Source organism: Staurois parvus, unplaced genomic scaffold (genome assembly GCF_062004578.1).
Source record: "Staurois parvus isolate SC_StPar_1 unplaced genomic scaffold, SC_StPar_1.0 ptg000136l, whole genome shotgun sequence".
Taxonomy (NCBI): Eukaryota; Metazoa; Chordata; class Amphibia; order Anura; family Ranidae; genus Staurois; species Staurois parvus.
In genome coordinates this window covers 14,678,872-14,704,595 of record NW_028317932.1, presented here as the reverse complement: position 1 = coordinate 14,704,595, position 25,724 = coordinate 14,678,872, and the positions used below count along the sequence as shown (strand labels likewise).

At 41.8% G+C, this 25,724-nt stretch overlaps 1 long non-coding RNA gene across 1 annotated transcript in view; it reads right to left on the bottom strand.

The window, feature by feature from the left end:
- Positions 1–212: 212 nt before the first annotated feature.
- Positions 213–25,724, bottom strand: part of LOC149465973 (uncharacterized) — a 65,167-nt gene continuing 39,655 nt past the window's right edge. Inside the window, exons 2-3 of the long non-coding RNA XR_016312198.1 lie at positions 6,225–6,412; positions 213–550 (exon numbers count right to left, since the gene is read on the bottom strand). This is a non-coding gene — a long non-coding RNA (uncharacterized LOC149465973). The remainder of the gene's footprint in view (positions 551–6,224; positions 6,413–25,724) is intronic.

The following is a 25,724-nucleotide window of genomic DNA, read 5'->3' as shown; positions in this document are numbered from 1 at the left end:
ATGGCACTTAAGGCCAATGGATGATAAATGGCTATCATCACTGTGATGGAGATTCTCTATTACTCTGTAAGACTGAAGAAAACACACATTGCATCGTGTTTCCTAATTATCCTGCTATTGAATACTAATTTTGCAGAATCAACTTCTCTATCTGCTAAGCCTATGCTTGAAAGACAAAGCAAAATTTAACTGGAAGCCTGTGAATACTCTTTTATCCATTATCTTTAATGAACCATTAGCAAATACAAAACATACAACAATTCTTTGAATACTAATTAGAAGTTCAACTTGTGCAATGTTCAATACTCGTTCTATGTGAAGCAGTAGGAAAATATCCCTGTGGTGAGAGATATTAAAATCTTGAAAGAATTAAATTATATTATTTTCTCCTGGAACAGCATGAAAATAACAATGAAACATTTTCTTATTGATAGGACATAATAATAGTGTATGCGTAATCACATTTAGGTAAGCTAATGTTCAGTTGATGTCATATATTTATTTTCATAAATAAAACCACAGATATGTCGATCTTCATTCTTTTGTTGAACTAGAAAGAGACAATTTTAAGGCAGTATTAGGAAATATATATTTCAAACAATAGAATATAGCCCCTATCATCAATATTTAAAAAACACTTGGTTTAAACATTTGTAGCGTTTGTGATCTTTTATGCAGAAGGAATTCTCATCCTAACTAGCCTTACACCTAATTGCCACCCCACAAACATCTATACTACCAAACTTGCATAAGAAACATGTATATACAGTACTTACCTATTTTCAGGCTGGTAGTGTGGCTTCTTGTGTCAGCCAGTGGCCACTGCAAGGGAGAGGAGGGAGAACCAGCAATGGATGGGTCATTGAAGCCTATGGGTGATATCACCACACCAGGCTTTACTAACTGTTGAGCTCTCTCCTCTCCCATGCAGCCGCTGTTAGCTGACACAGGAGATTACATGAACGGACCAGAGCGGCCTCATAATACATAGGATCATACATCTTTCTTACCCAGGTTAGTTAGCGTAGGATAGGTGTTTGGAGGGGAATGAGTACAGTTTTAGGCTAGTTAGGTGTAAGCTGGAATTCCTTCTTAATACCCAGTACATTTTCTATTTCATCCCCCTCCTTTTAAAAAAAAAACAAAAAAAAAAAAAACTGCAGACTAGTAGAATTGTTCAAAACTTTTCATTTTAGGAACGTCCATTCAATTTTCTAAGAGGGTTCAAATCATTGTTAATTTTTGACCTCAGTGATAAAATTTGAAGGAGCAGGATGGAAATTCTTCACAAACGAATAATTTTCCAACAGTGTATGTGGTTTTCCTTTAGGAAAGTCAATTTATTTCAAAATCTAAAGTTAAAAGCAAACTAAATTTTGAAGCTCTCTTTTTTTTGCTGGTTCTTGTTTCTCAAGAAGAGGTAAATATATATATATATATATATATATATATATATATATACACACACACACACACACACAGAGTTGTGTTCAAAATAATAGCAGTCAGACATCACTAACCTGATCAATCACTGTTTTTGGTAGAAATTATATTTCTACATGGCAAATAATTTACTAGCAGGTGTAGTAGAGTAATAGAAATCCAACAGACCCAACAGTCATGACATGCATGCTGCTGATTCTGTGTAATTGAATCACTAGTTGAAAGGGGCGTGTTCAAAATAATAGCAGTGTGGAGTTCTATTAGTGAGGTCATTCATTCTTTGAAAAACAGGTGGCAATTATTGCCCTTATTTAAGGAAGGAAGGCAGCAAATGTTGTACATGCTGGTTACAGTGCATTTCTCTCTGAAATTCTGAGGAAAATGGGTCGTTCCAGACATTGTTCAGAAGAACAGCGTACCTTGATTAAAAAGTTGATTGGAGAGTTGATTGGAGAGGGGAAAACATATAAAGAAGTGCAGAAAATAATAGGCTGCTCAGCTAAAATGATCGCAAATGCTTTAAAATGGCAACCAAAACCTGAAAGACGTGAAAGAAAGTGAAAAACTACCATTTGAAGAATAGCCAAAATGGCAAGGACTCAGCCAACAATCAGCTCCAGGAAGATCAAAGAAGGTCTAAAGTTACCTGTGAGTACTGTTACAATTAGAAGACGAAAACACTGAATTCAAGCCACAGTACACTGTGAAGACAGTGAAGCATGGTTGCGCAAGCATCATGATATGGGGATGTTTCTCATACTACGGTGTTGGGCCTATTTATCGCATACCAGGGATCATGGATCAGTTTGAATACATCAGAATACTTGAAGAGGTCATGCTGCCTTATGCTGAAGAGGAAATGCCCTTGAAATGGGAGTTCCAACAAGACAATGACCCCAAACACACCAGTAAACGTGCAACATCTTGGTTCCAGACCAACAAGATTGACGTTATGGAGTGGCCAGCCCAATCCCCGGATCTTAATCCAATAGAAAACTTGTGGGGTGACATCAAAAATGCAGTTTCTGAGGCAAAACCAAGAAATAGAGAAGAACTGTGGAATGTAGTCCAATCATCCTGGGCTGGAATACCTGTTCACAGGTGCCAGAAGTTGGTTGACTCCATGCAACACAGATGTACAGCAGTTCTCAGAAACAGTGGTTATGCAACTAAATATTAATTAAGTGATTCAAAGAAAAGCAAAATATTCAAACATTTTTAAGTTTATACAGTGAATGTTTGAGTTTGTAAAGAAGAATACAAACACTGCTATTTTTTGGAACAGTCTAATATTCACTTTTCTTCAATTCTTTTAGAGTAACAACACAAATTTTGATATATTTTTCTTCATGTTTTGATTTGAAATAGAATGTGTAGTGTTCCCAGTGCATTCGTGTGTATGGAAATAAAGCTAATAGAAGGATTTTGAGCTTTATTCACTTTTTTCAACACACTGCTATTATTTTGAACACAACTGTATATATTGCTCAAAAATTAAAGGAACACTTTGAACACACATCAGATCTCAATGTGGAAAAATATAATCGCTGGATATCTATACTGATATGGACTGGGTAATGTGTTAAGAAACTGGATGGACCGAAACATGATATTCAAGAGGTATTCCATTAGATTTAGGTCAGGCGAGCGTGAGGACCATTGAATGGTATCAATTCCTTCATCCTCCAGGAACTCCCTGCATACTCTCGCCACATGAGGCCAGGCATTGTCATGCAACAAGAGGAACCCAGGACCCACTCCACCAGCATAGGATCTGACAATGGGTCCAAGGATTTCATCCCGATACCTAATGGCAGTCAGGGTGCCATTGTCTAGCCTGTAGAGGTCTGTTCATCCCTCCATGGATATGCCTCCCCAGACCATCACTGAACCACTACTAAAACGATCATGCTGAATTATGTTACAGCAGCATAACGTTCTCCACGTTTTCTCCAGACCCTTCCATGTCTGTCACAGGGTGGACCTGCTCTCATCTGTGAAAAGCACAGGGTGCCAGTGGTGCTTCTGCCAATTCTGGTGTTCAATGACAAATGCCAATCGAGCTCTATGGAGCACAGGGCCCACCAGAGAGGCATTCACACCAGTGGCCTGCTGGAGGTCATTTTGCAGGTCTCTGGCAGTGCTCAACCTGTTCCTCCTTGCACAAAGGAACAGATAATGGTGCTGCTGATGGGTTAAGGACCTTCTACAGCCCTGTTCAGCCTCCTAGAGTAACTTCCTGTTTCCTGGAATCTCCTTGATGCTCTTTAGACTGTGCTGGGAGACACAGTAAACCTTCTGGCAATGGCATATATTGATGTGCCATCCTGGAGGAGTTGGACTGCCTGTGAACCTCTGTAGGGTCCAAGTATTGCCTCATGCTACCAGTAGTGACACTGACCCTAGCCAAATGCAAAACTAGTGAAAAACTGTCAGAAAAGATGAGAAGGGAAAAAAATGTCAGTGGCCTCCACCTGTAAAACCATTCCTGTTTTGGGGGAAAGAAAAGACCCAACGCAACTCTCTACAATGACCAATAAAAAAAAAGTGTCCCAAGGTGCACTGTGAAATTGTACATTTAAGATTGGGTGGGTGCACATGTCTGAGATGGGTACCCCTGGGAATGGCGAAAATGCCTTTTTAGTAAATTTAGGCCAGCCGATGTTGGGGCCCATCTGTATGGTGGCGTATGTGTTGCTGTCTCATTAAGACAGCATGCAGTGTATGACTCTTGCGGTGTTGTCAGGGAAGGCTTGCCCATAGTTCAGGTGAAGTTTTGCAGTGCATACTGTACATATGTGCCTGTCACCAAGGCTGGTGCCAAACTACCTATTTAAATGGAGCTACTGCAGTGGCTAATTGCTGTTTGGTCTGCAGCTTCTGTGCGTGTATATCCTGACTCCTGTGTTTGACCTCTGATCTCGACCCGGCTTGCTTCTGACTGCTAGTTTGCTACCTGCCCTGACCTCGGCTTGTTCTCGGATTCTGCCTCTGTCTACTGTCTTTGCCTGATCTACCTCTACCATTGCTGACACTGGCCTGTGACACAAATTCTCTCTCATCTGCCGTTTATGCCTGATCTGCCTGTCTGTTTCCAACTCGGCTCATCTGACCCTGCATCCAACTCATCCAGGCTGTTACAGCTCTGCAGTCCAGCACATCTTCATCTGGTACATCTGCCTGCTGTCAGCTTGTCTGTTACCAGCCTGCTCTGCCGTGACATCTGTCTACTGCCAGTGTGCTCTGCTGATACATCTGCCTACTGCCAGCTGTCCTGTTCCAGGCATCCTTCCAGCAATACCTCAGCTATTACCCACGTAGACCACTGGACTGATCACAGCACTCATACCTTGCCGTGCTCTTGTGGTTGCTGTTCCACTTCCAGTGACCCCTGAACTGGAGCTGTATGAGAGGCCTTCCTCTACACGTCAGGCTCACTACCAGGTATGTGACAGGTGCTATGTAATGGGCAGTCTCTATGATCAGTAACTGCTGACAGTGTTGAGATAAGCACAGTTAATTTCAGTTTCCAATTCTGGAATTCAGCATGTGTCATCCAAAACATTTGGTGGTCTGCTGTCCTCAAGAATCTGATCTCTGTTGGCTCAGTCCTCACGATCAGGTCCTCACAATGTTGAGTCCCCAGTGTTCAGACTCTCACCGGTTCTCCTTGACTGTAGGCACGCACAATAATGGGTCCCTCTGTTTCTAGTCCCAGCACAGGAAACAACCTTTTAGTGGCTCAGTCCTTTAGCCTTCTGGGCACGCAGAACACATCGATGGCACCCTGATCTCCACACAGGCTCTGCTCTCTCTGATGTAGTGCACTGTCCCTGGTTTGGGCACAGAATGCAGGAGCAAATCTGTGTCCCCTCTGAGTCCCCGCAGATATGACACCAATCTGAATGCTCCAGTTTTCAGTTGCCAATGAAGCCCACTCAGTCTCAGAATGCCCGTGAAAAGTCAGTTGTCTCTTCTGTTTGCAAGGCATGCTGGGTGTTGAAGTCCACAGCCCTATCCATTTGCATTGTACAGTGTTCCACCTGGACTACATGTCCCATGGTCCTTCTCCCTGAAGAATCATCTCTTCTTCATAAGCTCACTTATGCTGCCAAGAGGGAGGGGGATGAACGGTTGATTCACACACAGATTGCTCTCCTCACAGCAATCAGTGCACAATGTGGGGGGGGGGGGGGAGAGAAAGAGAAAGCCTGCAGCATTGCTGCTTTGTCTGTGCTGGAAACACAGTGATGGTGGGGTGAGAAGAACACAGCCCACTCTCTGTTCAGCAGCGCAGCTGGCAGCAGACCTGGCGGGGGGTTTCTGGGGGACAGCGCCACAGGAACACACGCCAGCACCCAGCTATACTTCCAATGGGGACACTAGTTCTGGTGACCTGGGGGGCCCCAAGGGATTCCCTTTATTTTCAGGGATTTCTTGTCACTTCTTTTGAAGGACAATCTCCCCTAGGGGACACAGATGGCAAAAAAAACCCTATTTGCCTATAGTTCTGCTATAACATTAGTAAGTTCATTTCTGGTGTCTTGCATGATTGCTTCTTGAGCAAGAGTTTTGGCACTAGATTTTTTCCACTAAAAATTTTGAAATGTGCTTTCTTGATTGTTTGACTGCATGTGTTATACACTTATCACAACTGAGAAATATAATTATAATAGTATAAGCAATAATCACTCACTGAACCTTAAAGTGAAACTACACTGCATCTGAGCACCACCAATTTAAAAACATTGTTTAATTTTTAATATTCAAAGCAAACTCACCCACTCATCCATGTCTCTATGTTTTTTTGCACTTTGAAAACAGGGCAGAAGGGCAGAGGATTCATGTAACATTTACTTCCTGGAATCCATTTGCCCTTAGCTTAGGCATGCAGGCAGGATAGTGTGCTTAGCTGAAAAAAACGTCTCCTTCCCTCCTAAAGACTCCTGGGATGTATGACATCATTTGCCTAGGCATGGAAACAAGAAAGTAACTGAAGAAATGTTAAAGAAAAAGTTTAAAATTAGCAAACATAATATACCTTCCTATCTATTTACTAATATTAGCAGCATAAGGATTACAAATAGTCAATGTAGGCTGAGAAAGTGAAGTTCCATTTTAACCTTAACCCAAAAAAATAACTTCTGGGCATCAAATTAAAATTGACATAGAGCAAAAGCAGCAGGTTCACTTAATGCCAGCCCCTGCAGATACCTATACCTACTTTTTACTTGCTCCCGTAGCACTGTGTTTGCCAATGGAAGCAAGGAGAATTAACCTTGTGAAATCTGCAAGTTGCATTATACACAATGCTGAGGATTCACTCCCAACCACCATGGGACAGCACTGGGTGCCAGATCGGCTAGTCACCAAAACCTAGTGATATAATGTGCAGGCATGAGAATGAATCACATGACCCCCCAAGATAGGTATTAGCAGTGGGGGAGGGTGTTAACATTAAAGTGAACCTATTGCTTTGCATTTTATGACCAAAACATAGGTTCACATTAAATTGACGCTAATCCCTAACAATAAAGCTGGTCATATATGGCTCAGTTTTTTTTGTTCAGCTGGTCGATTTCCCAATCCACACATTCAAAGTAAATGGGGAATCCTCCCCTCTGTGTCATTGGTCATTGTATTCTGACATCGGGACTCCTGGCCATCAGAATACACTGATTAGGGCACTAACTAATTGGCTGCTTGTGCTGATCGAGTGGAAATTTTCCAACAAACCTGTTGATGAAAAATTGATTGTTAGATCGACTACTCATGAACGGGAACGGCCATCCATGGATTGAAATTCAGCCAGTTCCTGCTGAACTGGACAAACTGCTATCCATGTATGGCCAGCTTAACTCTAAAGGCCAAGGAAAATATACGGCCCTATGATGGCACTACCCACCATATTACCCCACAGGTTAATGCTATTACAAGATTCACATCATTTCATGTGTGAAAGTCTTGGTACATATTTACAATGGTGCAACTTAATGGCATACAAATCTGTACATTATATCAGCTCTCTAATACTCTAAAAAAATTTTTTTTTGTACTGGTGCTTTAGCAAATACACAACATGACAGCAAGAAAAATCAATGAACAAGTTGAATATGTCTTCTTTCCTCATACTGACCCCAGTAGCTGATGTTTTCAACCAGGGACACAATGGTGTGATTTCCAACTAAATATACCAACAGACATGAGATTACATGCATGCAAAGCCCAGACCTGCAGGAAAACTTTCTCTTCTTTGAAAATGAGGACATCTGTGTTATTTTTAGAGCAAATGGGAGGAGGATTACGCCAAGTGCAATGTGGATGATTTTACGGATATATTTAAAGTGATTATTTTAACCCTGAATTTTAGCTTTCCCTTTCCCACATACCCACATGTACACGTCTGCTTGTGAAAAGGCTCCTTCTAGATGTTTTCTCTTAAGAAGAAAGTGTCAATTCACTTGTAATTTATTACTGTTTTGGGCAGGCTATTTAAAACTTTTCTGAAGATGGTTCTGTAGCAACTGTAGAGAATTCCTTCACAGGATGTTTCTTGACCTTTAACTCTGTCCTTGTCAAAAGCACATAAAAAATACAACATGAATAATAAAGAGACAAAGAGACTTGGTATATTTAAAATATGTATGTAGCACTTTCCCTGGAAGGAGCCGCTGTTCTTGGGTCACCTGTTCCCATTACTGACAACTCTTTAGGCAGTACTGCACTCTCCGACACATCAAGGCTAAAGGGTGAATATTTATTGTTGCAACATGCCGTAAATGAATGGAAAAGCAAAGGTAAACACTAGAGATGAGCGAATTATTCAAAAATTCGATTCGGCTGATTCGCCGAATTTCAGGAAGAAATTCGATTCGATGCGAATTTATTCGCTACGAAGTTAACTTATAAAAAGGGTTTCTAGGCTTCAGAGAGCCTTTAAATTAGTGCAGAACACTGTACCTTTAATTTAAATGCCCTTGGAGATGAGGAAGGAGAAGGAGAAGGAGAAGGATGAGAAGAAGGAGAAGGAGAAGGATGAGAAGAAGGAGAAGGAGAAGGATGAGAAGAAGGAGAAGGAGAAGGATGAGAAGATGGAGAAGGAGAAGGATGAGAAGAAGGAGAAGGATGAGAAGAAGGAGAAGGATGAGAAGAAGGAGAAGGATGAGAAGAAGGAGAAGGAGAAGGATGAGAAGAAGGAGAAGGAGAAGGATGAGAAGAAGGAGAAGGATGAGAAGAAGGAGAAGGAGAAGGATGAGAAGAAGGAGAAGGATGAGAAGAAGGAGAAGGAGAAGGATGAGAAGAAGGAGAAGGAGAAGGATGAGAAGGAGGAGAAGGAGAAGGATGAGAAGAAGGAGAAGGATGAGAAGAAGGAGAAGGATGAGAAGAAGGAGAAGGATGAGAAGAAGGATGAGAAGAAGGAGAAGGATGAGAAGAAGGATGAGAAGAAGGAGAAGAAGAAGGATGAGAAGAAGGAGAAGGAGAAGGATGAGAAGAAGGAGGAGGATGAGAAGAAGGAGAAGGATGAGAAGAAGGAGAAGGAGAAGGATGAGAAGATGGAAAAGGAGAAGGATGAGAAGAAGGAGAAGGATGAGAAGAAGGAGAAGGAGAAGGATGAGAAGAAGGAGAAGGATGAGAAGAAGGAGAAGGATGAGAAGAAGGAGAAGGAGAAGGATGAGAAGAAGGAGAAGGAGAAGGATGAGAAGATGGAGAAGGAGAAGGATGAGAAGAAGGAGAAGGATGAGAAGAAGGATGAGAAGAAGGATGAGAAGAAGGAGAAGGATGAGAAGAAGGATGAGAAGAAGGAGAAGGATGAGAAGAAGAAGGATGAGAAGAAGGAGAAGGATGAGAAGAAGAAGAAGGATGAGAAGAAGGAGAAGGATGAGAAGAAGGAGAAGGAGAAGGATGAGAAGAAGGAGAAGGAGAAGGATGAGAAGATGGAAAAGGAGAAGGATGAGAAGAAGGAGAAGGATGAGAAGAAGGAGAAGGAGAAGGATGAGAAGAAGGAGAAGGATGAGAAGAAGGAGAAGGATGAGAAGAAGGAGAAGGAGAAGGATGAGAAGAAGGAGAAGGAGAAGGATGAGAAGAAGGAGAAGGATGAGAAGAAGGATGAGAAGAAGGAGAAGGATGAGAAGAAGGAGAAGGATGAGAAGGAGAAGGATGAGAAGAAGGAGAAGGATGAGAAGAAGGAGAAGGATGAGAAGAAGAAGAAGGATGAGAAGAAGGAGAAGGATGAGAAGAAGGAGAAGGAGAAGGATGAGAAGAAGGAGAAGGAGAAGGATGAGAAGATGGAAAAGGAGAAGGATGAGAAGAAGGAGAAGGAGAAGGATGAGAAGAAGGAGAAGGATGAGAAGAAGGAGAAGGATGAGAAGAAGGAGAAGGATGAGAAGAAGGAGAAGGAGAAGGATGAGAAGATGGAGAAGGAGAAGGATGAGAAGAAGGAGAAGGAGAAGGATGAGAAGAAGGAGAAGGATGAGAAGAAGGAGAAGGATGAGAAGAAGGAGAAGGATGAGAAGAAGGATGAGAAGAAGGAGAAGGATGAGAAGAAGAAGGATGAGAAGAAGGAGAAGGATGAGAAGAAGAAGAAGGATGAGAAGAAGGAGAAGGATGAGAAGAAGAAGAAGGATGAGAAGAAGGAGAAGGATGAGAAGAAGGAGAAGGATGAGAAGAAGAAGAAGGATGAGAAGAAGAAGAAGGATGAGAAGAAGAAGAAGGATGAGAAGAAGGAGAATTCCAAGCCGGCAAAAAGTGTATCTGCAGAGCTCCGCTATTTCTTAGGCTATTTCTGACAGTTCTGTGACATTCACTCCATACAGCGGTTGAAACCGCTGTATGGAGTGAATGTCACAGAACTGTCAGAAATAGGCTATTTCTGACAGTTCTGTGACATTCACTCCATACAGCGGTTGAAACATTGTATCTATTTGTTTCCATAAATGGATCCATTTATGGAAACAAATAGATACAATGTTTCAACCGCTGTATGGAGTGAATGTCACAGAACTGTCAGAAATAGCGGAGCTCTGCAGATACACTTTTTGCCGGCTTGGAATTATTCTTATTTTCATCCTACTTCTTCTTCTTCTTCATCCTCATCCTCTTCTTCTTCTTCTGAGGATGAGGATGAGGATGAAGAAGAAGAAGAAGAAGAAGAAGTAGGATGAAAATAAGATTAATTCCAAGCCGGCAAAAAGTGTATCTGCAGAGCTCCTCTAAGTGTATCTGCAGAATAGAGGAGCTCTGCAGATACACTTTTTGCCAGCTTGGAATTATTCTTATTTTCATCCTACTTCTTCTTCTTCTTCTTCTTCTTCTTCTTCATCCTCATCCTCAGAAGAAGAAGAAGAGGATGAGGATGAAGAGGAAGAAGAAGAAGAAGAAGTAGGATGAAAATAAGAATAATTCCAAGCCGGCAAAAAGTGTATCTGCAGAGCTCCTCTATTCTGCAGATACACTTAGAGGAGCTCTGCAGATACACTTTTTGCCGGCTTGGAATTATTCTTATTTTCATCCTACTTCTTCTTCTTCTTCTTCATCCTCATCCTCATCCTCTTCTTCTTCTTCTGAGGATGAGGATGAAGAAGAAGAAGAAGAAGAAGAAGTAGGATGAAAATAAGATTAATTCCAAGCCAGCAAAAAGTGTATCTGCAGAGCTCCTCTAAGTGTATCTACAGAATAGAGGAGCTCTGCAGGTACACTTTTTGCCGGCTTGGAATTATTCTTATTTTCATCCTACTTCTTCTTCTTCTTCTTCTTCATCCTCATCCTCAGAAGAAGAAGAAGATGAGGATGAGGATGAAGAGGAAGAAGAAGAAGAAGAAGAAGAAGAAGAAGTAGGATGAAAATAAGAATAATTCCAAGCCGGCAAAAAGTGTATCTGCAGAGCTCCTCTATTCTGCAGATACACTTAGAGGAGCTCTGCAGATACACTTTTTGCCGGCTTGGAATTATTCTTATTTTCATCCTACTTCTTCTTCTTCTTCATCCTCATCCTCTTCTTCTTCTTCTGAGGATGAGGATGAGGATGAAGAAGAAGAAGTAGGATGAAAATAAGATTAATTCCAAGCCGGCAAAAAGTGTATCTGCAGAGCTCCTCTAAGTGTATCTGCAGAATAGAGGAGCTCTGCAGATACACTTTTTGCCGGCTTGGAATTATTCTTATTTTCATCCTACTTCTTCTTCTTCTTCCTCCTCATCCTCAGAAGAAGAAGAAGAGGATGAGGATGAGGAGGAAGAAGAAGAAGAAGAAGAAGAAGAAGAAGAAGAAGAAGGAGAAGAAGAAGTAGGATGAAAATAAGAATAATTCCAAGCCGGCAAAAAGTGTATCTGCAGAGCTCCTCTATTCTGCAGATACACTTAGAGGAGCTCTGCAGATACACTTTTTGCCGGCTTGGAATTATTCTTATTTTCATCCTACTTCTTCTTCTTCTTCTTCATCCTCATCCTCTTCTTCTTCTTCTGAGGATGAGGATGAGGATGAAGAAGAAGAAGAAGTAGGATGAAAATAAGATTAATTCCAAGCCGGCAAAAAGTGTATCTGCAGAGCTCCTCTAAGTGTATCTGCAGAATAGAGGAGCTCTGCAGATACACTTTTTGCCGGCTTGGAATTATTCTTATTTTCATCCTACTTCTTCTTCTTCTTCATCCTCATCCTCAGAAGAAGAAGAAGAGGATGAGGATGAGGATGAAGAGGAAGAAGAAGAAGAAGAAGTAGGATGAAAATAAGAATAATTCCAAGCCGGCAAAAAGTGTATCTGCAGAGCTCCTCTATTCTGCAGATACACTTAGAGGAGCTCTGCAGATACACTTTTTGCCGGCTTGGAATTATTCTTATTTTCATCCTACTTCTTCTTCTTCTTCTTCTTCATCCTCATCCTCTTCTTCTGAGGATGAGGATGAAGAAGAAGGAGAAGAAGTAGGATGAAAATAAGAATAATTCCAAGCCGGCAAAAAGTGTATCTGGAGAGCTCCTCTAAGTGTATCTGCAGAATAGAGGAGCTCTGCAGATACACTTTTTGCCGGCTTGGAATTATTCTTATTTTCATCCTACTTCTTCATCCTCATCCTCAGAAGAAGAAGAAGAGGATGAGGATGAGGATGAAGAGGAAGAAGAAGAAGAAGTAGGATGAAAATAAGAATAATTCCAAGCCGGCAAAAAGTGTATCTGCAGAGCTCCTCTATTCTGCAGATACACTTAGAGGAGCTCTGCAGATACACTTTTTGCCGGCTTGGAATTATTCTTATTTTCATCCTACTTCTTCTTCTTCTTCTTCTTCATCCTCATCCTCATCCTCTTCTTCTTCTTCTGAGGATGAGGATGAAGAAGAAGAAGAAGAAGAAGAAGTAGGATGAAAATAAGATTAATTCCAAGTTGAAACCGCTGTATGGAGTGAATGTCACAGAACTGTCAGAAATAGGCTATTTCTGACAGTTCTGTGACATTCACTCCATACAGCGGTTGAAACATTGTATCTATTTGTTTCCATAAATGGATCCATTTATGGAAACAAATAGATACAATGTTTCAACCGCTGTATGGAGTGAATGTCACAGAACTGTCAGAAATAGCGGAGCTCTGCAGATACACTTTTTGCCGGCTTGGAATTATTCTTATTTTCATTCTACTTCTTCTTCTTCATCCTCATCCTCTTCTTCTTCTGAGGAGGATGAGGATGAAGAAGAAGAAGAAGAAGTAGGATGAAAATAAGAATTCCAAACCGGCAAAAAGTGTATCTGCAGAGTTCCTCTATTTCTGACAGTTCTCTGACAGCTCCTTCACATGTACAGCGGTTGAAACATCTGTTTCCGAATAAAAACATCTGTATCCTAAATGGAAACAAATAGATACAATGTTTCAACCGCTGTACATGTGTTCCTTCTGTCAGAGAACTGTCAGAAATAGCGGAGCTCTCTGCAGGGACACTTTTGCCGGCTGATCGGGAAAAATCCGATTCGCGCACCCGAAGTAGGCAAATATTCGGATTCGACGCGAATCGAATTTTTCCTGAAATTCGTATCGAATTCCGGTTCGCCTGGTTCGATTCGCTCATCTCTAGTAAACACTCTCTCAAGTATACAAGATAAGTTGCAAAAAACAGTTGCAAAAAATGTGTAACCGAAAATAACAACGGACCAATATCTTTTCCCTTAAACCCTATACTAAAGTGGATCCTAACTAAAGGTGAAGCAAGAATCAGAGGTCCATAGTTGTCCAACCTTCTTCCACTGGCCAGTGCATTGGTGTATGTTGGGGCCCAAATCTGGAGTTGCAGCACTCAAACATGAGTCCTATAAAGCCCTTCTACTAAGGACTTCCCTTCAGTTTCCCTTTCACCTGACAGCAATCCATTGTTTCATCCACATACTTATCTGATGGAGATTTCGTTAAATCCTATCTATCTCTCAGATCTCCATGTCAATTCAGTAGAACCGGCCTGTTCTTTAGTAATCTAATGTTAACATAACCAGGAAACAGAGGCTTGGAATTAGAGCCTAACGTTATGTTTCTTTTCACTTCAAATAGTTTCTTTGGGCCAAGACTTCCTCTGATTGGCTGAAGTAGAGGTTGTGATGTCAGCTGTCCACATCAGCCAGCCAGGGAAAGCATTACACTCCCATATGGAATAAAAATATATTTATAATACATCTTAAAATATTCTTCCCAAATATATCGACATACATTTGAAATGCTACAATTTTGGCCATAGTCAATCTATTTCAATAAATACAGTGTGTATATATATATATATATATATATACAGTGGGGCAAAAAAGTATTTAGTCAGCCACCAATTGTGCAAGTTCTCCCACTTAAAAAGATGAGAGAGGCCTGTAATTGGCATCATAGGTAGACCTCAACTATGAGAGACAAAATGAGAAAAAAAATCCAGACAATTACATTGGCTGATTTGGAAAGAATTTATTTGCAAATTATGGTGGAAAATAAGTATTTGGTCAATATCAAAAGTTCATCTCAATACTTTGTTATATATTCTTTGTTGGCAATGACAGAGGTCAAACGTTTCCTGTAAGTCTTCACAAGGTTGGCACACACTGTTGCTGGTATGTTGGCCCATTGCTCCATGCAGATCTCCTCTAGAGCAGTGATGTTTTGGGGCTGTTGCTGGGCAACACGGACTTTCAACTCCCTCCAAAGGTTTTCTATGGGGTTGAGATCTGGAGGCTGGCTAGGCCACTCCAGGACCTTGATATGCTTCTTACGAAGCCACTCCTTCATTGCCCGGGCGGTATGTTTGGGATCATTGTTGTGTTGGAAGACCCAGCCACGTTTCATCTTCAATGCGCTTGCTGATGGAAGAAGGTTTGCACTCAAAATCTCATGATACATGCCCCCATTCATTCTGTCCTGTACATGGATCAGTCGTCCTGGTCCCTTTGCGGAGAAACAGCCCCAAAGCATGATGTTGCCACCCCCATGCTTCACAGTAGGTATGGTGTTCTTTGGATGCAAGTCAGTATTCTCTCTCCCCCAAACACGACGAGTTGTGTTTCTACCAAACAGTTCTATTTTGGTTTCATCTGACCATATAACATTCTCCCATCCTCTTCTGGATCATCCAAATGCTCTCCAGCAAACTTCAGACGGGCCCGGACATGTACTGGCTTAAGCAGGGGGACACGTCTGGCACTGCAGGATCTGAGTCTCTGGCGGCGTAGTGTGTTACTGATGGTAGCCTTTGTTTCGTTGGTCCCAGCTCTCTGCAGGTCATTCACTAGGTCCCCCCATGTGGTCCTGGGATTTTTGCTCCCCGTTCTTGTGATCATTTTGACCCCACGGGGTGAGATCTTGCGTGGAGCCCCAGATCGAGGGAGATTATCAGTGGTCTTGTGTGTCTTCCATTTTCTAATTATTGCTCCCACAGTTGATTTGTTCACACCAAGCTGCTTGCCTATTGCAGATTCAGTCTTCCCAGCCTGGTGCAGGTCTACAATTTTGTTTCTGGTGTCCTTTGAGAGCTCTTTGGTCTTCACCATAGTGGAGTTTGGAGTGTGACTGTTTGAGGTTGTGGACAGGTGTCTTTTATACTGATAACAAGTTCAAACAGGTGCCATTGATACAGGTAATGAGTGCAGGACAGAGGAGCCTCTTAAAGAAGAAGGTACAGGTCTGTGAGAGCCAAAAATCGTGCTTGTTTGTAGGTGACCAAATACTTATTTTCCACCATAATTTGCAAATAAATTCTTTCCAAATCAGCCAATGTGATTGTCTGGATATTTTTTCTCATTTTGTCTCTCATAGTTGAGGTCTACCTATGATGCCAATTACAGGCCTCTCTCATCTTTTTAAGTGGGAGAACTTGCACAATTGGTGGCTGACTAAATACTTTTTTGACACACTGTATGTTGAAATGCGTTTTTATTACAAAATATATGAAAAATATTTTTAAAAATACATTTCAAATATACTGTATGTCTTTAAAAATACAAATCTACATTTTTGGAATGCATTTACAAATATATGTAAAAATATATGTTAAAATGACTTTTTTATATGTTAAAAAAAAATCTGAAGAATATATTTGGAAAAAATATATATGGGTGTGGTATGGACTGGATACACTTGGTGTTCTGCTTTCATTAGCTTATTCCTTACTAATAGTATTAGCAATGGGTAATTAGCCCTCGCACCAGTCCCTGGGATGCTGCGTTGACCACTAACTGTAGAAAAGGGGGGTTCCCTTGGTCTCTTCCTGAAAGCTTCTGGTGATCAGAGGTGGGAAGTAGAGGGTGAGTGAATGTTCCAGTCTCTTCAGCAGTGGTTTAGGTGCTGTTATGTATCCTCTCTCCCAGTCTCAGGCTTGGATCTCCGCTGGTATGGTCATCCGCTGGCGGGCAAGTATTCAGCGGTACTCTCTCTCTCCATAACTCCCTTGGTGCCAAGAGGATGAACTTTCCCAGGAAATTTAATAAAAATCATCTCTCCACTCCTCATACTGCACAATGCATATTGGGATCTGTAATGTAAGCATTGTAGTGTAGCCATTATATTGCTGCCTTCTCAGACTACAATTCCCAGGATTCCCAGTGCTCTGCATAGAGGTCCGTGGGCTTGCTTGGCTTTATCTCTCCCTCTGCTGGCCGGAGTAGGATGGTGCAGCATAACATCAATGTTTCAGTAGAGGGAGAGAAAAATAAAGGGCAATGTCTCCATCTCCTTGTTGCTGTAGCTCAGCTCTGGCTAAATTATGAAATGCTGATCCAATAATGCAGTGCCCTCCATTTGCACTATCACAACCTCCTTGATTTTACAATTTTTCAAAGTCATCCACCTCTGAAAGCAAGCTTTGAGCAACTTGAAATCTACTAAAGACTCACACAACTATATATTCTCTGAAGTCAGAAAACCTATACATTAACAAAGGTGATATTCACAAATTTTTATGTTGTACAATATTTTTGCAAATGTAAAAAAAAAAATCTTTTTTTTGCACACAAATGTAATAGAATCCCCAACATTTCCAAAAAATATAAGACTATGATAAGTTATAAAACAACAATTATATCAACACAGCATGCACTTTTAAAATTGTGAAAAACTACACCCAAAACTGTAAATATAGTCTAGATTAGTCTAATAGATCCCTCATGCCTTCTCTGCACCCAGACCAATCTGATTGGAGACAAAGGGTCCCTGATCCTTCCGTTAAACAGCTAAACCAAAAAGTGTTGATTTACCACAAGAGAGATCAATGAAAGTTCTTTATTCCCCCTCATTGGTCCCATGCTTATGAGTGTAGGAAAATTTGCAAAAAATACCAGAGTCAGAAGAGAAAGAACCTTTACAAGAATTAGGTCATTGTAGATCGGTAACTAATATTTTATAAAGGAATTCATAACTTTCAGTGAAGTTGAAAAATATCTGCATCTAAGGATCACTTTAATTTGTGAGCTGCCTTTATCTTGAAACAGACTAAGCATGAAAACTACAGGGAAAATTAAATGCACACTCTAAAGTAAAAAAAAAACAAACAAAAAAAAACAAAACCACAACATGTAATGGAGATTGCCATCAACCTGTAGTAATGGGGCTAAACATCCTTATAGCATTATGGATCTGGCTCCTATAACAGGACAACCTTCCCAAGACATTTTGCATTTGATGGAGATATGTGTGTTGCTTGTCATTGATCTCAAATGCAGTGGGTGATCAATAGACTTTGTAAATGAAAAGTATTGTTAATAGCTTAATCCATGTTAATATAAACCCATAATAAATGCGTGTTATATGCTTCAGTGAAAAAGGGGTCTTTTAAGGCTAGTTTTAAGTGTGCTCTGCCTACTTTAAATCATGGCTTCTTTTTTGAACAGAAAGTTCTTGGCCTGAATCTATGCTGTATTCGTAAAGTTCCCCTACTCTAATTTTTTTTTTAATGTGTACCCATGATTAGTGGTGGATAAATCTGTCCAGATTCAATTCAGTAAGGATTTTGTTCAACGTTAGGTGAGCCTGGTTGCTGTGGTCAAAGATGTAGAAGTATGCGGGGGGGGGGGGGGGGCAAATCTTTTCATTTTTAGGGCTAATAGGCAAACTACTGCCAAAAAAGGCATGAGACATTGCATACTGCCATGGGGAGCATGCAGCATTGAATTGGAAAAACAAAATACCCTGCAGCAGAGAGAGGGTTGTTTTATGAATTTTTGAGGGCAACATTAAAATAACACAGATTTAAATAATATGTTTGAGGGATACCTTAAAACTGTACATGGTGTTATGAAACAGTACAATTTTCACGAACAGCCTCAGCAACAGTACACTGCAGAGCAGTGGCATATCATCCATGAATGCAGGGTGCTCACTGAACAGGGAGCAGGGAGAGACACAGACAAAGGGCATCATTCTGTAATTTCCTCCCTCCATAGTGTCTGCACTGATCTCCCTCTGATGACATCTGTGTGCTCCGATCTTCCCTGTGTGCCCGGTCCCGCCCCAGTACTGTCCCACCAGCTGCTGCGGGTACCAAGGCTGGATCTGAGTCCTGTATCTATCAGAACGCAATGCAGGGGGTCTGCTTCCATCTGTTTGATAAAATAAAGCCTGGCGCTGATGGCTTCTGTATGGAGAAGCAGTGCTCTAAGAGGGGCTTTGGGATGTGAGGGGGGGATTCTATGTGTAAAAGAGTGGGAGGAGCGGATTGGCTGAGTGGTGAGAGCTGTGGGGGGGGGGGGGGGGGGGTGGAAGGGTGGATGGGGATGGTGTAGGTGCAGAGGGGTGAGCTATGGATGGGGAGGTGTTCTAGGTGCACATTCTACCCACTGCCATACACGCTGTACCCCTCCCCCTGCACATACTACCCACCACACTCCCTACCCCTCTCCCTGCACATACTACCCACTGCCATACACTCCCTACCCCTCTCCCTGCACATACTACCCACCGCCATACACTCTGCACTCCTCTCCCTGTACAAAACATTAATAAGACCTCACCTGGAATATGCAGTTTAATTTTGGGCACCAATTTACAAAAAGAAAATTGGGGAACTGGAGAAAGTGCAGAGAAGGGCAACCAAGCTGACACGAGGCATGGAGGAGCTCAGCCATGAGGAAAGATTAGAGGAACTGAATTTATTCTCTCTTGAGGAGATTAAGGCGGGATATGATCAACATGTACAAATTCATCAGTGGTTCATATAGTGAACTCGGTGTAGAGTTATTCACCCTGAGGTCATCACAGAGGACAAGGGGGCACTCTTTACATCTGGAGGAAAATAAATTTAATCTCCAAACACGGAAAGGTTTCTTCACAGTAAGAGCTTTGAAAATGTGAAATAGACTCCCTCAAGACTTGGTTCTGGCCAGCTTAGTGGATTGCTTTAAAAAAGGCCTGGATTTATCCCTACATACACAGAATATGACTGGATACTAACATTTGTAGGTAAAGTTGATCCAGGGAATATCCGATTGCCTCTTGGGGGATCAGGAAGGATTTTTTCCCCTGCAGGAGAAAATTGGATCATGCTTTGCTGGGTTTTTTTGCCTTCCTCTAGATCAACTGTCGGTATAGGACTATAATTTTTTTTTTTTTTATGGTTGAACTAGATGGACTTTTGTCTTTTTTAAGCCAGAATAACTATGTAACTATATGCACAAACTACCCACTGCCATACACTCTGCACTCCTCTCCCTGCACATACTACCCACCGACATACACTCTGCGCTCCTCTTCTGCAACATACTACCCACCGTCATACACTCCTCTACCAGCACATACTTCCCAACGCCATACACTCCGTACCCCTCTCCTGCACATACTACCCACTGCCATACACTCTGTACCCCTCTCCTTGCACATACTATCCACCGCCATGCATTCCACATCTGTTCCTGCACATACTATCCACCGCCATACACTCCACACCCCTCTCCCTGCACATACTATCCACCACCGTACATTCCGCATTCCTCTCCCTGCACCTTCTACCCACTGCCATGCACCCCTCTCCCTGTACATACTACCCACCACCATACACTCCACATTCCTCTCTCTGCACATACTACCCACCACTGTAATCTCCGCACTGTACATTCTCTATTTAACATTATCACATTCTGCACTGTAAGTCATATCAGACTCTATTCAACCACACCCCCTTTAAGCCACGCCCAATATTCAGCACAATTTCAACCACACACACTTTTTGCCACTTTTTTTTCTCTATGCCTAGAGCCCATTTTTGATCTTGTAAACGAGCCCACTGATACATCCCTGCTGCAGAGGATACAGCAATGTAAAATTTACCATTAGCAGAACAGTTTTAATTAGGGATAATAGGCTGAAATGTCTTAAAAATTAAGGTAGGTGTTATTTGTTACTACAAGAATTTTTGCTTAATCTTAATCCTTATGAGCTGCTAGTACCTACAAATCTTTCCAGCCCTCTGAGAAGTGCACTCTTTCTGTTAAAATGGAGTTAATCACCTGTGGGAGGGACTACAGTCTTCTCTGGATTCTTATGCTGACAATGTGGGCGGGATCCACCCGCTTCCTTTGGTCTGGGCTCTCTGCTGGCTCCTGCGACTTCACACAACATACACTGCTGCTCTCCTCCTCCCTCCTCTCCCCTCCCTCCTCCAGGCAGAACAATCTTAGCACACACAGCCTCCAGTAAAGCAGCAGATCTGCAATGTACTGAACACAGTAAATGCTCTCTACTCATTGTGCTGTGTTCATTTACAAAATAGAAAAACATTATTATTGTTATTATTATTATTATACAGGATTTATATAGCGCCAACAGTTTGCGCAGCGCTTTACAATATAAGGGAGACAGTACAATTACAATACATTTTAGTACAGAAGGAATAGGAGGGCCCTGCTCGTGGAACTTACTCTAAAGGAAGGGGGAGGTGGTACAAAAGGTGATAGCTGTAGGCGATGTTCTGATGGAGGTGGCTCAAGTACAGTTCTTAGGTGGAGGTGGGGTAGGCTTGCCTGAATAAGTGAGTTTTCAAAGATTGCCTAAAGGCCAACAGGGCGGGGGCTGACCGGACATACTGTGGTGGGGAGTTCCACAGGATGGGTGAGGCTCTGGAGAAGTCCTGGAGGCATACGTGAGAGGAAGTGACCAGGGAGCTAGAGAGAAAGATGTCTTTGGAGGAGTGGAGTGGGCGATTTGGACGATATCTGCAGATGAGGTTGGTGATGTAGCTAGGGGCAGTGTTGTGGATGGCTTTGTATGTTGTCATTAGTATTTTTAATTTTATACGTTGGGTTAGTTGAAGCCAGTGAAGGGATTGGCAGAGAGGGGCAGAAGCATTCGTAATGGATTGAAGGGGGGATAGCCTGTGTAACGGTAGACCAGTGAGGAGGGAGTTGCAGTAATCAAGGTGGGATATAGCCAAGGTATGGATAAGTTGTTTTGTGGTGTAATTGGTCAGAAAGGGGAGGATTTTTAAAAAATGTTCTGGAGGTTGAGGTGGCAGGATTTAGCAAGTGATTGGATGTGGGGCCCAAAGGAAAGGTCAGAGTCTAGGATTACACCTAGCACCCTGGCATTTGTGGAAGGACCAATGGTTGTGCTGTTGATCTTAATGGTAAAGTCATGAGTGGGGGATTGGGAGGAGGAAATATTACAAGCTCAGATTTGGAAAGATTGAGTTTAAGGTAGTGGTGTGACATCCATGCTGATATGTCGCTTAGTAAATTTGTGATACATGAGGAGATTGAGGGGGTGAGCTGGAGAGTGGAGAGATAGATCTGGGTGTCATCAGCATAGAGGTGGTATTGGAAGCCATGGGAGGTTTCAATTGGCCCAGGGAGGAGGTGTAGAGAGAGAAAAGGAGGGGCGCAAGGACAGAGCCTTGGGGTATTCCAACGGAAAGAGGGAGAGGAACAGAGGAGGAGGAGTTGTATGTGACGCTGAAAGTGCGCTGAGAAAGGTAAGAGGAGAACCAGTAGAGGAGAGCAGAGTCAGGGAGGACAATGTAGTGGAGTTTACTGAGGAGAAGCGCTTGGTTGACTGTGTCAAAGGTAGCAGAAAGTCTAGGAGAGTGAGTATGGAGTAATGGCCATTGGTTTTAGCAGTTAGTAGGTCGTTAGTGAGATTTAGTAGGGTAGTTTCAGTGGAATGTTGTGGGTGGAAGCCAGACTGTAGGGGATCAAGAAGGTTATTCTTGGTGAGGTAGCAGTTTATACGGTTGTGAACAAGGCGCTGAAGAAGCTTGGAGGCAAACGGGAGCAGGGAGATGGGTCTTAAATTTTTCAAACAGGTGGGGTCTAGCAAAGGTTTTTTAAGTATGGGGGTAACCAGTACATGTTTGAGCAGACAGGGAAAGGTGCCCATGATGAGTGAGAGGTTGAAGACATAGTAAACAGGGGGGTGATGTTTACCATATCTTCCCTTCTGAATGAACATTGTGGGATGTGTAGAGAGCATTTCATGTGTTCATCCAGGGGAATTAATGAACACGAGAATTGCCACTGACATTCCCCTTTTCTGCTCACCATCCTGAAAACACAATCACCCCTGCTTCCCTAGCAGTAACTGGAGAAGAAGCCAACACAGGCTTTGAAAGCTGCTAAGTGATGGGAAGGGGATCGGAGAACAAGGGAAATCAAAGCCCACAGGGGAGGTGATGGAGAGGGGAGAAGATACATGTAGGAACAGTGCAGCCCAGAACATTAGTCCAGCAGAGCTGCTGGAGGTGAAGAGACAGCACATTTTTTCACATGCCTCCACTTCTCAGTTTTAGCATGTTGCCAAGAGAGGGGGTGGACTGCTGGAATTGTATCCACCCCCTCTCAACTTTCAAACAGAGACAGGACTGTTACTGGCTCCTTCCTGAAAGTTTAAGTGTCTGCACTGCAGAAACTAAAGGAGTGAAAGAAAAATATGTCATGGAAGCATGAGGGTAACATACCTATTCTTGCTTTTCCATACTTCTTTAAACATGGGCCCATGTTTTTTTTTTGTTTTCTTTAGTTTTGAAAGTGCAGCCTATCAGCTGAACTGCTCACAAAATAAATGGAAAAAAAGGCAGCAAAGACATTGATTGCCCATATATCTAGCAATCTGAATCTTTCTTTATGCAGTTTGTTAGCTTTCCCTGCAACAGCTTTCAATTCACTGACAATATGGTTGCATCATTCTTTTATACAGCATAGCAAGTGGACTTGCTTAATCAAATCCACATTTATTGGCCCTATAGTTCAAAAAATGTTCCCAGGCAAATCTGCAGATAAATTCACCAGGACCGTGAATCTCACACCTGCAGGATTCTCCTCAAACCCATGAAAGTGGCAAACCCAAGCCTTATCCCTAGACATGAAGATATCAGTATTTTCCTGTTGTTGACTGTCATGTGCTAATGAATAACATTCCAAAGCAACAAATGCTGTGATAATGGGATTTTAACCTGTGTTGTCAGTCTGCAATAATTAGTAATTCCTTCTATAAAGTGATGGTTGTGTATGAATACATACAGTACGTGTGTTTCTGAACGACAGCATTGTTATTCGTTCACCACAAAACATTTTTCTTCAGCAACTGTTCTTTTGCAGTTGGTACTCTAAATCCTATTTGACAGTGTGAATGGCAGTTTTATGACAGTATTCTTCATTTGTTTCTGTAATAGTTTGGTTGGTAGCCAGAGGATGATCCATTATTATAGTGTTTACAGCTAGCTGTCCGAATGGTCAGAGAAGACTTTTATGACTATAATTTTCCTGAAAGCCTCATGGTGTATGATATAGTTTCATGAGATTTACAGTGCTCAGCATAAATGAGTACACCCCTTTTGAAAAGTAAGATTTTAATCAATATCTCAATGAAAACAAAAACAATTTCCAGAATTTTGACAAAACTGAGTTATATAGAACATTTGTTTAGCTCATTACATGAAAGTAAGGTTAATAATATAACTCAGATTACCAAATCTTCAGTTTTACTCAAATTAATTGATGTAAAAATGAATACACCGCACACCGAAAATCCTCCATTTAGTATTTTGTATGACCTTTATGATTTGTAAGGACAGCACCAAGTCTTCTAGGCATGGAATGAACAAGTTGGCAACATATTGCAACAGCGATCTTTTTCCATTCTTCAAGAACGACCTCTTTTAGAGCCTGGATGCTGGAAGGAGAGTGATGCTCAACTTGTCTTTTCAGAATTCCCCATAGGTGTTTGTTTGGGTTTAGATCAGGAGACATACAAGGCCGCTTAATCACTTTCACCCTGTTCTTCTTCAGAAATGCAATGGCCTTAGATGTGTGTTTTGGATCATTGTCATGTTGGAAAAGGGCAGGGAGTGATGGTAGCATCTTCTCTTTCAATATAGAACTTTACATCTGTGAATTCATGATACCATCAATGAAATGCAGCTCCCTGACACCAGCAGCACTCATGCAGCCCCACAGAAGGACACTCATTATCATCTTTCATTGTAGGCACCATGCATTTTTCTTTGTACTCCTCACCTTTGCGGCGCCATACAGTTTTGAAGCCATCAGTTCCAAAAACATTTATCTTGGTCTCATCACTCCAGAGTCCCACTAGTCTTCATCTTTTTCAGCACGGGCCCTGGAAAATTCTAGGTGGGCTTTTTTGTGCATGGGCTTTAGGAGAGGCTTCCTTCATGGACAAAACCCATGAATGCCATTCCTCTGCAGTGTACGCCGTATTGTGTCACAGGAAACAATCAGCCTAGTTTGGCTTTCTACTTCTTAAGTTAACTGCAGTGAACTTGCATGGCGATATTCTTCAACCTTTCTCTTCAGAAGACGCTCCTGTCGAGGTATTAGGTTCCATGCACATTGGGCGTTTTATTAACACTGGTAACACTAGCTGTGTAAAGTAATGTTACAAATGTGAGTTTTTCAGCGTTTTTGCATTAGTGTTTAGCCTTGTTTTTTTGCGTTTGCGTTTTTTGTGCTTTTTTAGCTCAAAAAATGCGGGTTTGCTGTGGTTTTCAGCATTAGAGCATTTTTACAGCTAAAAAACTCCTCTAGAAAGCCCCTGCCAAAAACCCTGATTACAGTCTATGTGTGCATGGACACATATGATAACATTCTGGGGAGTTTACTGGCTGTGAAAAAAAACAATCAAAAGCCAAAAACAGCAGCTGTAAAAACGTACAGTGTGCATGAGGACTTATATGAACAGCCTGGACGTCTCTGTGAGATGGTTGCAGTTCCATCTTTGTTAACATTCGTATCACTTTTGCTACAGTATTCTGAATGATAACTAAAGCTTTGCTGATATTTTTGTAGCCTTCACATTTCTTGTGTAAAGAAATTTTCTTTCTCAGGCGTTGTGTCATCTTTCATGTGGTGCCATTGCTGACACTTGAAATGGGAAGGGCTTCTCTTTGTTAAGTAACACCCTTTTATAATCAACTGCCTGCTAGACACATATTTAATGAATTAGGCTCACCTGAGTTACTTAGGATTTTGTTATCTAAAATTTAGCTTTGCGTCTAAGACTTTCATTGGGGTGCATTCATTTTTGCAACATAGTCTTGAATGCAGGGGCGGACTGACCATTCGAGCACTGGGGCACTGCCCGAGGGCCTTGGGTCAGTAGGGGGACCCATGAAATGCCCCTGGTACCTTTTATAGGCTTTTTTGGGTGTCCTTTGAGTGTGGGCAAGGACACAGGGGCCCCATGATCCCCTATTGCCCATGAGTTATCAGTCTGCCCCTGCTTGAATAAATTTGTTAGGAAAAATACTTGTTTTGAGCGTGCAAATTAACAAATCTTATTTGCCATTAATGGCCTGCATTTGTGGGAGTGTTTTGTAGTATTGTTTCCCATAGAAAATGTT